At 39.3% G+C, this 14,017-nt stretch overlaps 1 protein-coding gene and 1 non-coding gene across 6 annotated transcripts in view; one reads left to right on the top strand and one right to left on the bottom strand.

Annotated features, from left to right (window-relative positions):
* The window catches only part of LOC124632890 (prominin-like protein), a 61,767-nt gene that overhangs the window by 27,030 nt on the left and 20,720 nt on the right, over positions 1-14,017 (top strand). The gene's annotated exons all lie outside the window — the stretch shown is intronic.
* On the bottom strand, positions 13,676-13,747 carry Trnap-agg. The gene has a single exon. It is a non-coding gene; the product is annotated as a tRNA-Pro (tRNA).

The raw sequence follows: 14,017 nt of genomic DNA on the forward strand, positions 1-14,017 counted from the left end.
AGCTAATCAGGCAGCCAGTAAATTTTACGCTTATGCTGTATTTTGATCCATTTACATCCAAAGAAAAGTGCATAACATTGAATTGCAATTTTCCTATGTTTTCATAAGACTATTCAGTAGAATGGATCTAGCTAGGAGAGTATTGATGTATACAGCCATTTTTACCAACTAAGGCAAGGATTTTGAAGACAGGGTCATTATAAACATAAATGCTATTGTGGATTTACTCGTGCCGTGGGAAAGTGAGACGCACGTACGCGCAGCTGAAAGCATTTCTACGATATCGTTTGGTATTGTCGAAGCAGGGCATTGCACGGCCGCTTTCCCAATACCGGCACAGCACAGCAAGAGTCACGACGTGGCGCGGGACTTCCCTAACACCAAGTATTATCGCGTCTTATCAACACTTTACTTCATTGTAGGTTTACCACTTAATACCCTTGTAATGTTAGTCTGTTTGTTTATTATTTGATAGTGCATGACAATAACAATAAAACTTTACTGATATTTGTCCAAAAATGTTTCTTGTTATGTTATAATTCTTGATGCTACGTCATACATAACTAAGCCACCAACACGCAGTCAATCAACATACAATAAAAAACTTTGTAACGATACCAATGGCCTAGAACCGCCAGCTGCCTAATAGTATAAACACTAGTTTACCTTCAAACGTAGTTTAAAGTTTCCAGTATTACAATGACGGTGCCACTCGCCCTTCAGTGAACCTTTCTAGTGCCCAAAATACATTCGGGAGAGGCACATGTAGGCCTAAAGTGTCCCAAAGTTCGCGACCCAGTGGGTCGTTCTCATCTCGAGGGGCATCTGAAGGGTCGGCGTCTAACTGACCCCTTTGCGCCCGTTCGCATGCATCACTAAGTTTTTCTGACACCCTTATAAAACTGTAAACACGTAATACACCTTCTCCTTTATCTTATACGAAGTTTAATAACATTTATCGTAAAAAATGCCAGTTTTGATGAAATCTTTCGATGTGTACGTTGTCATAACTTCGTTTGTTGTGTGGGTTAGCAAGTGATTCATCTCAAATACCAGTTTAGACTTAATAACTTTATGGCGTTGTTTTCTTTGTGTCTGATATTTTAGTGCATTTGATATTGAGTTTCGCACGCCCTGTCCCTCGAGAGATACACCCTTGGATTTTTCTTGTTCATGACAGTGCCCCATAAATAATAAGCCTCTATTTCAATTGTTTCACTAACTCACTAAAATTCCCCACGATAACGCACAACAGAATGTGTTTTGATGTTATATTTTTTTTTGTTCCCAGGTAAGGAACCGAGCTGTGTTCTCAAAACAATTCATCAAGTAGTTTTACTCGAACCAGTGAGTAAAGCGAAACATTGCTGGGAGATCATCGTCGGTTCACTTTAAATTAACAAAATATCTCCATCTCGCGGCGACTGTAGAGAGCATGTTCAAATTGATCATATTATTATGTTTGTAATAATGGCTATCTACTTTATTAAAGTTATAGAGAACTGCAAATAAATATAAAGCAACGGTTCCAAACTGTACCTAGCTATATATTAAAAGAGCGTTAGGTGTCGATAGTCTGTTGTCGTGTGTACAACGTGCCTGCTACGATATACTCAAATGTAGATGTAGACATGGGCACTTGATAGCCCTTCCCAGAAGCGCTGCCGCGATTACACCGACCACTTTTGCAAGACCCGTTTGCAGTAACTTTATTATGTGGAATTTTCTATCAATGCGAGATCAACCAGGCCTGGCAGCCCGTGGCTGGCTGGAGCTGGCGATTGTGCACAATTAAGCTGCGTTCAGACATGCGGGAATCGTGCGTTTACGAATCGCGCGGTTTGAAACCGCAAAATTGTGATGTTATTCAGACACGCGCGGTTAGTATGCGATTTCGCGCGTGTTAGCGTCAGTTTCAAAATGGAGGTCGACGAAACAGTGTGTTTACTGTGGTTGCTCTTTAAAAAAAAGAAAAGGAAAAGGCGGTATTGGGTGCATCCAATATTACGTGACCGACTAGTACATGGTCAGTTCAGTTCAGTCTAGGTCATGGTCAGTATTCTTTTTTTCCACCGTGTCTTCGCAATTTCCAAATATCTCCACCAACTCTTGCCAAGCTCGGTTCTTGATAATTTTATTTGAGTAATCATCACACTGAATGTCCCATATTGCAGGTCTCTTCTCCACCTCATCAATAAATAGTTCAGTGTCGAAACGATCCATGGCGAACTCACGAGCAGTGACATGCTCACCGCGCGGTATCCGCAACGCAACTGAACGCAAAGTAAAGACTCCATAGTAATAGAAACGGCGGTTGGGTTGCGGTAACCGCGCGGTTATGTCTGAACGATTACTAACTAACTCATATAAGCGCTAGTTCAGACACGGCGGGAACCGCGCGATTATAGAATCGCATGGAAATCGCGCGGGTCTTATTTATATGAGTTAGTTAATAATCGTTCAGACGTAACCGCGCGCGCGCATACCTGGGAGGGGCACCGCTATGTCCTCCTCGAGGCAATCGGCAGCAGTGACCTCTCGTGCCCGGCCCTGATTCAAGCCATGGTGCGGAGTGAGAGGTTATGGGAGAGAGGCAATGGGATGCCGTCGTCTCCTTTTGCGAAGCAGACTTGCTAGATAAGTTCACACCTCTCACCCCAGCTGCTGCCATGGACATGGAAGACACCACGGGCGCCAGGTGTCGAGAGACGACTCTCGACCACTGACACTCGGTGGCTCATCGTCCTTCCGTCTCCTAGGAGACACGGGCCCGTGTCGGCCGGGTGCGTTGTACCACGGGCTCCTAAAATAAATTCAGTTAACCCAAGTGGGTTTAAGTCACTAACAGTCTGACACTCCCTCATGCTTCTAACCCACAGCGGGAGGAGTCATTTGATGATTCATTATAAAACTAGCTGTTGCCCGCAACTTCGTCTGCGTGGGCAATATAGAATCGTCAAAATACTACTTATCCCATAGGTGCATTCTTTCACGTGACAGTATAATTAGGATTAGCACTTAGCAGTCGCATAGATTCATTGATCAAGGTTGTGTTGTGGATGTGACCATTTATCTAAACAAAAGAAGTAAAGTTTGTGACGTTGTTCAGCCAATTTGGAAAATTATTACGTATGGTGCGTAAGTAATTTTCACAGGAAACAGCTATAATCTACGTCTACATGCTTTGAGTCTGACAAAGCTGTCATTTGTACATTTTCTGCAGCTGCTGCGACTAATCAGAAGCCAGAAAGTCTGTCAGTCTTACCATGGATATCGTCTTGTGTAGTTGACTGGATTGTAGATAGGTAGTCGCTCCAAGCAAAATATTGGTACTCAAACAGATTCGGTGACTGGAAGCCAACACCAACATAGTTGGGGAATAGCTGGATGGATGATAAAATGAGTCATCATCATCAGCAGGCGCATAGGGTAGGATAGTTTCACTTATTCACTATGGTAAGGCTGACCTCACATTAGGCGTGCGCGATCCTCAGGCGTGTGAGTAGCGCGGGCGTCGCGAGCGCGCTGCGTGAACGTCGCGTTTTGCTGCCCTGCGGCATGTGTGAAGAGTGCAAGCGACGCGCTCGCGGCGAGCACGCGGCGCTCGAGTTGCGTTCTTACCCCTTCGCCCGCTATCCCCGCCGCCCGCTAAACGCCTTAGCAGTTAAACGTCAAGGAGCGCGGCGCGTGCGCGCTGCAAATGCCGCAGGGCAGCAAAACGCGACGCTCACGCAACGCGCTCGCGACGCACGCGCGGCGCCCGCGCTACTCACACGCCCGAGGATCGCGCACGCCTAATGTGGGGGAGGCCTAAGCCGGGACTCCACCGAAATGTTTGCATTAGTTCACGAATAGGCAAAATGTACGTATCTGTGAGAGTCCACTTCATGTGTTCGTAGTTCGTACTTGAAACCTGCAGTTTTGCCAAGATTTTCAGAATGTACGCTCGCAATTTGTCATTTCTTGGTGGAGCCAGCAAATCAAAAGAAACATAAGTGTATACTGTGCGTCACTACCGCACACCGGGAAAATTTCGCTCTTGCGGAGGACGTTTATATACCATATTTTGTGTCACACGTAAACAGGACGACAGTAAGTATCCACCGAAACACTTTCAAAGATCTGATGAACGAACAAATCAGACCTGACTTGGTCACCTGGGGCCAATCAGAGCTCTATGAAGCGATCATACGCTTTGGCTCCTACTATTATTGTGGTTTCTGAAAATTTATTCACCTCATTCAACGATGAATGTAATTCTGATGGTACTATTAAGAACACTTGCTTAGCGCAGAAGCTGACGTTGGCAGGTCAACTCTTTTGACTTCTCGAATAGGATACCATTGGTTTTTGTGCAATGCACACCTGCAATGCATTCTGGATTAGGATAGGATATAGGTGGATAGGATTTGCAACAGAGAACAATTTTGTCTTTGTGATTAAATGACATCAAACGTAGTTTTATCACAGATTATATAATAGTTACTACGTAACAGATAAATCACTCCATACAAAAAAGTGCATACCTACTGTTATAAGCACCTACAAGTTCCCCGACTACCTACAAATTCATAGCTGCGTTAGAAAATGAACCTTAAAAGCTCCAGCGCTCGATTGTTATTTCAATGCGATAGCGCACAGTTCAGTGACCGCGACCGTGCCGACAGCGAGCGTAGGGTTGCCTCTTACAATTAAATAGGGAAGCAAAGTTACGCTTATTTGTAACTGACTCCCCAAATCAATGGAGGTGCCCAACTACTTTTCGAGCACAGAACACGCAAGTATCCTATACTTACCTATTACCCCTGGCACAACACCGCTGACCGCTGATACATACCTACTTAGGTACCCAAAATTGGTTTCTGCGCAGCGATATATGCAATGTTCCAAGCCACCATTTAGTTGGACGAGAACTACACCTACTTATACTCAAAATGTTTTTAGCTACAAAACTCGGTAATCATTGCATGTATAAGTGTAAGGTATAAGTATCTATAATTTAAGTATCTAAAGTAAGTTGCTTATTTTTAAAATGACAAAGAAGTATTTTTACTTTAAAAAATAGAAACCTATGTATATTCATACATAGGTATAAAATATTTCTAAATGCCTATACATATATAATAGGAAACCTTAATATTTTCCTACAATAATCACAATATACACCTACACAAATCAAAATAGTTCTTCAGTTAATTAGATAATTTTAAAAACCAAATAAAAAATTAACAATAACTGACCTGTCTACATCTATAGGTAAATGGAAAAACGTAAGCTTTATATTTTTTCTTTTACTTGATCTGCAACCAAGCACAGCACATAACTGGCCAGAGGTCGTCATGTTCACAAATAAAAATAATAAACATAAAACGCGCGCGTCGCGAGCGGCTGTTAAAAGCCCTGTGCCGCGTGGGGCTACCGGTAACCCAGCGAGCGGTAGGCATTTATCGCGCGCAAGTACGTCGAGTGACAGAGGCCTGGTTTTATATAAAAGGTGTTTTTTAGGGTTTTTAGACTTGGCTCGGGTCTTACGGAGACTGTTCGTAATCGTGAACAGTGTATTTGCGATCAGAAGTTGAAAGTAAGCATGTCTCTGGTATGCGGCGCGTAATTTGTACGTTTTCAGACGCATAAAGCATTTTACGTGTGTATGGTATTAAATAGAGAAAGCTCCCATTTCTTATCTGCACTTTGTATCTGGGCTTGTTTTTAAAGCTACAGAATCCTACATTACCTACCTCACGCTTAGCAGCGCTTGCGAGAGATAGATCCTCATTTCTTCTAGGATTATAATAAGTTTACATATTTTGCATCAGAAAAAATAATTAAGGTCTACTTAATACTACTCACTCAAAGTAATTTGTTTTAAGGCCACCACATTAGTGGAAGATAAGCTAAACTATGTTTATGAAAAAATCCTGATATGAACTCCATCTGTTACTTAAATGATAATTAATTGTTCCACTAAAGTCATAATTTTTGACATAACGTTCAAAAAATAATTTAGATGGCACCGTTTTAAATTTGGCTGAGAACTATTAATTTTCTTTTCATGAAGGTAATAATTATAGTTGGATTTTGATGTGGCACGGCAAACTGACAAACACTATTGAAATGTCTATCGAAAAATTACACTACGTGTTAAAATATGGTGAATTACGGAAAATACACAACTCCATCTGTTGAAATAATAATCCTCTATAAAGAATGTATGGTAATATTGTCATTTACCACCTCGCTCCTTTGACAAAGATGTATTTTATTTACCACAGATAGAGCTACTTTAACCTTGGCTAAACAAAATTTTCATTCTTTTTTCTTCTGAAGTTACTTATAAAGGTGTGATTTTCTGTGTAAAGATTAATAATAGGCCGATCAACTAATATAAGTACAACATTCAAATGTACAGTTTTGACAAATAGATTGCGTGTCGTAATATTTTACATCTTGAATTCACAAAATTAATCATATCTTTTGATAGAGTGAATCGATTTCGATGAAACAAAAACTAAGTAATACCCCAAGTTACGTAGAATTTTTGTATATAAGCATTGTCTGCATTTAATTCGTAGATTTTACGTGAATCGCGAACAGACAAACAGACAAAAATGATGGAATTGGGTTCTGTTAGTTATCCTTTAAAATGCTGGCTATTTTTTTTGTCAATTTCTTCAATGTACAAAAATTACTTTTCTACAGATTTATTATATGTATATAGAAAAGTCGATAATAACTTGAGTCGTTTTAAAGGATAAGCCCGTAGTACGTTATTTATTCCATATTTTATTACTTTGGCTAACTTTGACCAGCTATTATGAATTATATCCAGATAAAGTGATTAATTTGTCATATTGTCTAGTCAAAATATCTATTTAATCACTATGGCTGTAACATATATATAGATTAACGTATTCAATTTAATGTGGATAGGTACTACGACACACCCGATATATAGACAGATACAACTTGTGTGAGTTTTTGGAGTTATAATTAGTAAGTGTCCGATTCTAAATGTGATATTTCGTTTCTATTGAAAAGGCTTTTCTTTTCTGTGTCTGTCGTGATTCAATTGTAATTGTTCACGACACAAACTCTGCCGTCATAACTTCTTCTTCTTTCTTTCTCCTGCCCTGTTCCCAAATTTTACTTGGGGTCGGCGCAATATGTCATTTTCTTCCATTTTCCCCTGTCACTCGTCATACTGACATTCACTCCCTTCCTATTCATATCATCTTTCAGGCAATCCATCCATCTTTTCTTAGGTCTTCCTCTTCCTCTCCATCCATACATACCTAGCACACACTTTGTTGCATGCGTATCATCCCTCCTCATTACATGCCCATACCACGACAATCTTCTACTTCTCATCTTTTCTGTAACTGGCGCTACTTTCAGACTTCCTCTAATGTAATCATTCCTCACTTTATCCATTCTTCTTCCATAACTAAGAATGCAGTAATCGCAAAATGGCGGTTACGAGATAAACGCAAAAAACATATCATCATCATCATCTGAGCAAGATGTTCGTATTTTATTGGTCATAATATATTTTATGAAAATCTATTATTATATATTTACATGCACATGAACCTCTTGGGATACCATTTCTGGAAAAAAGTGAACATCTAAAAAATGTCGATTACTGCATTCTTTGTTATCAGGGCAGAACTTACCAGAAGGCATGTCCTCGAGTATTGTGTTATAATTGAAATAAGACGCGGTGTTGAATAATTCGCAATGGTTTCACTGTCGAGTTGCAGAATTGTCTTGAATTGTCAAGGATGACAGGGCAACTGCCACTGACACACCTGGTGAGACTGATCTGCTGACACAATCATTGCCTGCCTATGTAATCGCGACAGCTGATTCATCACACTTCAACGTGATTCACTACTTTCATTTCAATCTACTAGCGACAGACAGGCAGTTGAATTGTTTTCACAATAAAGTTATGAGTGGAAGCAATAATGCTTCCACTCAAAAAAAAAAAAAACAATTTTTTTTTTTTATCAACTACGTATTTTGAAGTATGTTGTAGAAGTTGTTTGAAGTGTTGTTACAATAATTCAACTAAATTCGTAGAATGCTAAACAAAGTATAATGATTGGTGTCCCGGTATGATGCACGTGTCCGCCGCCAAATGTTACACAAACAGACGGGGATTAGGTATCACTTGAGTCGGTAGTTCGGATCCTGTTTCTATACGAATACTATGAGTTGCTCGCCATCACACCGGCAAACGCCACTGGTCAGCCTAATGAACTAGTGCAACGTGTCGTCACTATTAAATTCTGTAGCAGATACTAACCCAGTTTTTTTTTTGTACTCACACAGTTCGTTCAAGCTGCAGTGTGGGAGTATCCGCTTGCTTGATTAAACAGTCCGCTGAGCTGGGTTTTTGGGAACCAACCTAATAGGTTATATAGGTTGAACCTATAAACCATTATAATTTTTATTTTAAATATTAGAATATAGCAAAGCTTTTCTTGTTGATAGTAAGTTTAACAAAATAAATAAAGTACTGATGACGAATCGGAACCATTTTATGAATGTAGGCAATTTGATGTCGGAAAGCGATCTATTAGGCGGCAGTTATTTACATGTAGTTGTTGAATAAGAACGTATGTAGGCATCCCGGTGTGTGGCAATGTTCGCGTGGCGGCGCTCCAGCTATCGATCCGCTGCACCGGCTCACAAAGGGCCTGGCGATGGCGGTGCGGCGGCAGCACCCCCCACCGCCCCGTCGCTCCGCCTCCGCGCTCTCTTGCCAGGGGTGTCCTATTGTTTCTGCTCAAAGTTTCTACTTGCACTGTCTTGTGCTTTGGCGACATCTTGATTGTGAGGATATTGTAGTCTTTTTTTTTTCAATAAAATAATCACTTAAAATAACGTTGTTTAATATGTTTGTCGACTGTGTCGTTTGCTTGTGACCGAAACGTCGACAAACCACAACAAACAAGTGAATAGAGACTAGAAGGAATATTTATTTGCATATCTAGAAATTGCAATAAAGACACCACTAATTTGGTATATCCAGCGACACGTCCCGTCGAGCCGAGCTCCACCCCTCAGCAACAGGTACTTACAGAACGAATTTGGACACAGTGCGATGACCCCTGGGTTCGTTCGCCAAAATTAATAGGTGATCTGCAAGAAATTGGTTTAGATTTATTTTTGTTATCGGTTTAATGAGCATTATCAGGAGATCCCGTAAGGTGGAGTGACTAGGATACCTGGCTCTCACCCAGGCTCGGGTTCGTTTCCCATTACGGGAAGTATTTTTGTTATTCTATTATTTTTTCTCAAAAATGAATGACATTAATTTTGTTGATTATTTTTACAAATAAACTTCGTAATATTGATGCTTTTGAAGTATTTTCTGGTAAGTTGTGAGGGTCATTTAGTGAGGAGCTCTCAACGGAGAGTCGCCTGTCGCAACGTGGAGGGTACTTTACCAACAATATCTGGATATAATGAGCGACTCGGACTCCAAGCTCCTTTACAAGTGACCCTTCACTTTCATTCTTACTCGAAGTTTTCAATAAGGTTCCCGTCCCAAAATTGTGAAGTACGCAACTCGAAACACGCTTTCTAAGGCTTGCCTGGCATATTTGTTGAGTTCATATTTTTATTACGGACTATACTTTTACCCACACCAAAAACTAGTAGGTTTATCGTTATTGTCTTAAGTGGTTCGCATAATTAAGTACAGTACACTAACAGAATTAGTGCGTCGATTATTTACCAACTGTAAAAAAGGGGTTACTAAATAAAACGATTAGTGGTTACATCATCACCGGCCACACTGTAACTAACCTCACGGAACACAAGGTTGCACAAATAATGGCCACTGCGGCTTACACTCAAATTACAATATTCATTCATGACCTTACAACTGCCACCCTGAAAAGTGGCGCTAGATTCACCCAGATGTTAGTATTTTAGACGAGAGATGAAAGAATCCGAAGTGATCAGATATGTAGCGTCGACATTACGAACGGCGCTTAGAGCCTGGCACGTACCTCTGCCGTGCAGCCGAGCAGTAACTGTACCGGTTCGGCATCATCGCTTGTGTGTGACGCGATTCGGATCAAGGCGAGACGACTCCACCTTATTTATATTTTAAGTTGTATTCGAGAAATATGGTTGATTGTTAAAATGTGTTAAATAGGTTTTCGGCTGAACTGGAGCTACGTAGATATTACTAAGATTTATTTTTCAGCTTTTGATCTTTTCGCTTGTCTTCCACAAGACTCTTGTCTATTATTGTAATCAAAGTTGCAACAGTCTTTCCATGATTGGATTGGAACTTGATGTAATTATGAAAGTGTCGGCAGACTCGTGACGCTTGCTGCGGTTTGATAAATAGATTTAGTTAGTTTCATTGTTTTTCAGGAAATGTTTATCAAAAGTCTGGCAATTCTAAGTGTTATCTTTTTTTGCCGTCAAAATCGTGCCTGTTGAAATATATTATGTCAAAGCCATCATTATTTAATTTTTTCCTTTTATAAGTATTCTATATCCTTAATCCGTGTTTCATTATTTTCACGCGGATTCTAAATAACTGTTGTATTTCCCTTTCCCTTTCAAAGCTTCGTCAATAGATTATATTGGGCTGAAAACAGAATGAGGTCATCATCATTAGTCGAGGCATAATCTTGAAGCCTTCAACATATTCACGAGTGTGAAGTGCACGCAATTGCGCATTACGCAGCGTATCGCTTACGTTGGCCGGTGCAGTTAGGGCGCCCACCAGAGCGGTGCGCGCGCACGGCCAAGGTACTCAAATGTAAATAACGTGTATTTTATTAAACATTAGCTCGTGCTCATTACATTGTTTCGTAGACTATTGTAGTATTTTCGGGCTTTTTTGCCACTTCGTCGATTCCTTAATCAAGCAAACCTTTACCTATAACACGTTTTGCCGAATGGGAACATAGAATAATGAAGTTTGGGATTGTTACCTAAATGATATCCTTTCCTCGAGGCGTCTTTGGAGACTCCTGCTTTGATCATGGTTAATGGAATGGAATCATGATTAGTCCTCACAACGTTTTGATTTTTTTTTTTTAAATTTATAAATTTAGAATTCATAAAGTCATTTATTATGGTCGCACCTACATACCTGCGATAACTTCAATTCAAGTCACAGTCAAAGTCGAAAACGTTTTTTGAAACTAGGCTAGTTTTTAGCACTCTTTCACGTTAAATTTACAAAAAGACAGCACACCCAAAACTTTCACCACTTCCTAGTGTTATGGCTGGGAAGAAGAAGTGGTAAAGAACAAACTTCCCAGCAACACAGCTGTCTATAACAATTTAATTATAATTAAATTACAACTTATACAATTCAGCTTTGTTTCAAATTATTCACAAATAAAATGAAAGACACTTTTTGTTCACTTCAGAGTTGCCATCTGTGAAATAACACTGGTCAACAAATTATTATTATTTTTTTGGTGCAAAGGTGAAATATACAATTTCTTGTAGAATGATTGATACGTAATCGAAATTCAGAACATAAAGTTGCACTAGCACGTCGGGATTACCTCTCTTAAATTACCAAAAACGCGTTTTTCGAAATTTGATGTAATGTTTTGGGGACAGCAGAATTTTCTAGTAATTTCTAACTAAAACATTATATAGTACTACTTTCCCCGCATTAACCCCATTTTAATTTACATTTTTGCGAGTTTTCTTTCTCAATATGTATATACCATTTTATATCTAAAGTGGAGTTTTTTCAAACTAACAGGCCAAATAAAATATGGGGAAGATCGGACTATCGTAGCTGTATACATATTTCATGAAAATTTAAACTCTTAGCGTTCGAAATAAAAATGAATTTCAATCGGGAAGAGTAGTACTGTATAATGCTATAGACAGAAACTAAAAAACAATTTTGCAAAAATTAAAATGGGGTTAATGCGGGGAAAGTAGTACTATATAATGTTTTAGTTAGAAACTAAAAAACAATTTTGCTATCCTTAAAAAAAATCGCTTTTGGTACTTTAGGAGGGGTATATCTCTAAAACCCGACGTGCTAGCAAACTATTATATAATCTGTGGTGCTAGTGCAACTTTATGTACTGGACTTCGATTACGTATCAATTTTTCTGTAAGAAATGATATATTTCACCTTTGCACCAAAATTGCTCCTGAGCAGTGTACTCATTAACATTATAATAAGCCTTTTTAATAAGAATATCCTTATTTTTTATTTTAAAAGAACTGTCCGTTAGTTCTTACAAATTAACTGGGATTCTATTATAGATGCACTTACAAAGGCCCGCAAATGAACCGTGCACTCGATAATCGATAGTTGGATGCGGTTAATTTATGTTTATTTCTAGTGTTGAAATTGTGCACGTCACTATTTTTACTAAATATGTGTATGTTTTGCCTTACATATACTATATTGGCATACATATATTGAGACGCCACATTCAGAACACCAATATCCTTAAACCTTTGCCTTAGGGAGACTCTAGTACAGTGCGCTTCTGTAGCACGAAGACATTTCCTGTCGTCAGCATTGCCAACCACAAAAATTCCGTGGGACATAACGCTGTGGAAATAACTGAAGTACCTACACTAAACGCGCCGTGGCCACATCGGTGAGAGCGTACGCAGCAGAGCTTAGTTTACTCGTGAGGCCAGTTATATGCTCACCCCATTGAATTTTGCAGTCTACAGTTATTCCATAGAAAAGTAGTAGCTTGGACAGTTTCAATTTCTTCATTGTTTAAAATTACACTGGGACCGAGATTTTTTACGTTAGGCAAAGTAAATTTAATACATTTGGTTTTCTTCGCATTCAAAACCAAATTATTGGCTGTGAACCTGTGCGTTACTTATGAAAGACACGAATTTACGTCATCAAAATCTTCTCTATACCTATCAACTTTAAAAATGAGAGACGTGTCATCAGCAAACAATAAGAACTACATCACACTCATCTCATTCAATTGGTGAGACCATGCGGGTTTCTAAATTAGATAGATATTAGAAGAACTCTTTCTCCCATTTCGTCTGTCTATTAAATCTTCTGATCTGTAAAATTCGATGTAACAGCTTTATAAATTACTTGTTGTGAAGTTGTTTGAGAGGACCACAAGAGAATTCGATAATGGTCCATTGTTAATCACGAATAACTTTTGATTATAAAAACCGATAATGAATATTATGTAAATTTTGCATAACTTATGCTATTCTTTAACGTGTTTTCTTTCCTTGTTTAAACAATGGCCATTATAAGCGAGAAAAGATTGCTATAAGGCTAAGATATAATTGTGTTGGCTCATATTGCTAATATTTTTATAATATATCAAAAGCTCTACATATTATGTAGAGCTTTTGATATATTATAAAAAAAAACGTAGGTAATCTATAAATTAATTGATTGGAAGTAGTGGGTTAGAGTGCGACGTTTCGTGAGAACCAGCAGCTAGCTGCGAGGAAGTGTGTTGACCCTGTGCCGGTGGCTGGGCGTCAGCGGCGCGGAGACAAGATCAGCGCCCTCGGTCGCGTGCCGTGACGTTGTTATTGCAAATATACATACGTAATCTGAAACACTTGAGAGCCTTCATAGCATGGTTAGTGCAAAAAATGGCATCAATGCTGTATTCGGTAGCAATAAAAAATATGACAAAAAAAAAATGCAAAATAAAAGTTTGGGCTCGTCCGGGATTTGAACCCGGGACCTCTCGCACCCTAAGCGAAAATCATACCCCTAGACCAACGAGCCACTGTATGACTACTCGAAATAAAGCACTATTTTCTATTATCGCGCCATATACAAAGAATGGCAATAAAACTTGTGTCGATTAATATTTTGCCGTGCAATTTCGTGAACTACAGAATTTAACTCGCTTGTTATATCTGGTTGGGTGTGTTGTAGTTGTAATGTGGGACAAGTTGCGGAGCTTGATTAAACTGATCATAACGGTGGCCACTTTCCTACGTACTAATAAATTGGTCTAACTAAACAGGCCATCACATCCACATGTGCTTTAGT

The sequence above is a fragment of the Helicoverpa zea genome, chromosome 9 (assembly GCF_022581195.2).
Source record: "Helicoverpa zea isolate HzStark_Cry1AcR chromosome 9, ilHelZeax1.1, whole genome shotgun sequence".
NCBI classification, from domain to species: domain Eukaryota; kingdom Metazoa; phylum Arthropoda; class Insecta; order Lepidoptera; family Noctuidae; genus Helicoverpa; species Helicoverpa zea.